The following is a 2,898-nucleotide window of genomic DNA, read 5'->3' on the forward strand; positions in this document are numbered from 1 at the left end:
ATTAACAATGGATAATACTATAAACATGGTCAAACATTGCATGTAACTTACTTGTGATAAAATTTTTTTCACTCTCTAAAAAACATCCTGTATGTTCTTGGGCACTGCTGTTTCCAGTAATAATCATGGATAGTAAATATAAATGCCTCCAAGTAAAATAAAAAAATAACATCTAATGTTTATTTTCTACACTGTAATTACTAAATGGTGTCCTAAGTGTTTCATATGCACTCCCTTATCAAATACTCACCCCAACCAGTTTTCTCAGTTTCCTCATCTATAAAATGGAAATAGTGTACTCACTTCATTAGCAGATATGCTAAAATGGAATAATACAGAGAAAATTAGCATTGTCCCTGCACAAGGATGTCATGCAAGTTCATGAAGCCATTCTTTTTCTTTCTTTCTTCTTTTTTTTTTTTCTTGGTACTGGGGATTGAACTCAGGGATGATTTACCACTGAGCTACATCACAGCCCTTTTTATTTTTATTTTGAGAAAGGATCTTGCTAAGTTGCTGAGGCTGACCTTGAACTTGCAATCCTCCTGCCTCAGCCTCCCAAGTTGCTGGGATTACAGGCATGTGCCACTAATGGATGCATATTCCATATTTTAAAAGAACTAAAATCAGCATACTACTGTGATACATGCATACCAATGTTTATAGCAGCGCAATTCACAACAGCCAAATTGTGGAACCAGCATCGGTGTTTGACAAATGGAAAAAGAAAACATGGTATATATACACAATGGAGTTTTACTCAGCCATAAAAAAAGAATGAAATTATGTCATTTGCTGGCAGATGGATGGAGCTGGAAAACGTCAGGCGAAATAAAATAAGCCAGACTCAGACAGTCAAGGGTCAAATGTTTTATCTCATATTGAAGCTAGAGAGAGGGAGGGAAAAGAAAAATAAGTTTAAAAAAAAAAGGAATCTCATAAAAATAGAAGAGAAACCAATAGAGTAGAGGAAGAAGACTGAGAGGGAGAGAGAAGGGGAGACATGGGGAACTACTGGGGACAAAATCTACCAAATTATGCTATGAGCATATACACATATACCACAATGAAACATATATATTTATAATGCACTAATTAAAATAATAATGAGGGGCTGGAGTTATGGCTCAGCAGAAGAGCTCACACATGCGAGATCCTGGGTTCGATCCTCAGCACCACATAAAAAATAAATAAATAAAATAAAGGTATTGTGTCTGACTACAACTTACAACTAAAAAATAAATATTTTTAAAAAATAATAATGAAAATGAGAATAGTAATGTGCCCTATCTTGAGGATTGTTGTGAGGATTAAATTAGCTAGTACATGAAAAACACTTAGTACAAGGCCAGGCAAACACTCAATAAGCAATAGCTGTAATTTACCCCATTATGCAGATGGGGAAACCGAGTCTCAGAGAGGCAAAGTAACCAACCTATAGTATCATAGCTAGCAAGTGGCAGAATCGGTTCCCCCTTTTCTTGTTTTCAAATCTGTGGTCTTTCTTCCAGTAAAGCACTATCAGCCCATGTCTACACAATTACTTTTTTTTTTTTTTCTTGAGTTCTCACTGAAGATGTGAACTCAACCAGAGTCTGCATTTTAAAAAAAGAAAAGAACTCAGGAGGCTGAGACAGGAGTTCAAAGCCAGCCTCAGCAAAAGTGAGGTGCTAAGCAACTCAGTGAAACCCTGTCTCTATATAAAATACAAAATAGGGCTGGGGTTGTGGCTCAGCGGTAGAGTGCTTGCCTTGCACATGCGAGGCCCTGGGTTCGCTCCTCAGCACCACATTAAAAAAATACATAAGTAAAATAAAAATAAATATTAAAAAAAAGCAGGGGGCGGGGGGTAGCCGGGGATGTGACTTGAGTAGTATAAAGCGCCCCTGGGTTAGATCCCTAGTACTCCCCCTCCAAAAAAAAGAAAAGAAAAAGAAAGAAAGAAATAGAAAACAAAAGAAAGAAAAAAGATTAAAACCACACCTACAGATTCCTCAAGCAAAAATAGAATCAAGCAACCAGCATCCAGGTCACCTTACGCAAGCTGGGAAGGTATCAGATTGAAACACTCCCAGGAATCTCAGAACTCAAACTTGATTCATGTAAACTTCTCCTGACTGGGAGTAAGGTATAATTAGAAATATGCAAATATATGACTTTGTTCAGTGCTTGAGGACCTTATAGATTTGGATGGAGGAGGGGCAGATTCCACAAGGTCAACTGGTCCAGTCACCTGGGTTCAGGCTGTTTCCTCATCTTCAAGAAGGAGTAGAGGTAGTGCCTTACCTCTTAGGTTTATGAAGGGAGGACAAAATAAGAACTGACACAGGACAGGCCCAAGTGTGCAGTAAAAGTTAGAGTTTGGTTTTTCAGATGTGGCAACTGTGTTCAAAAGCCATTAGGTGACCAATTTGAGATCAGCTAGTAACTGGTAGCACTAGAATTCAAATTTGGCAGTCCAACTCTAGGGCCCTCACCCTTCACAGTTAAGCCAAAGTCTTTCAAGGGGCTGTGCATTGATGGATGTATAAAAGATGATTTTAATAGTGCCATAAATGGTCATTCAAAGGTGGTGCACCAGGCAAGGTGGTGCACACCAGTAATCCCAGCAACTCAGGAGGCTGAGGCAGGAGGATCAAAGCCAGCCTCAGCAAAAGCAAGGTGCTAAAGCAACTCAGTGAAACCCTGTCTCTAAATAAAATACAAAATAGGGTTGGGGATGTAGCTCAGTGGCTCAGTATTCAAAACAAAACCACAAAATACTTTGACAAAAAAATTTTAAAGATATATAAAATAAGAGAAAATAAGCCAAGTGCAGTGACACATACCTGTAATTCCAGCTACTTGAGAGGCTGAGGCAAGAGGATTGTAAATTCAAGACGAATTTGGGCAATTTAG

At 38.4% G+C, this 2,898-nt stretch overlaps 1 non-coding gene across 1 annotated transcript; it reads left to right on the forward strand.

The window, feature by feature from the left end:
* Positions 1-295: 295 nt before the first annotated feature.
* Positions 296-401, forward strand: LOC125619282. Its single transcript, XR_007350770.1, has one exon. It is a non-coding gene; the product is annotated as a U6 spliceosomal RNA (small nuclear RNA).
* Positions 402-2,898: the final 2,497 nt, after the last annotated feature.

Source organism: Marmota marmota, unplaced genomic scaffold (assembly GCF_001458135.2).
Source record: "Marmota marmota marmota unplaced genomic scaffold, marMar, whole genome shotgun sequence".
Lineage (NCBI taxonomy): Eukaryota > Metazoa > Chordata > Mammalia > Rodentia > Sciuridae > Marmota > Marmota marmota.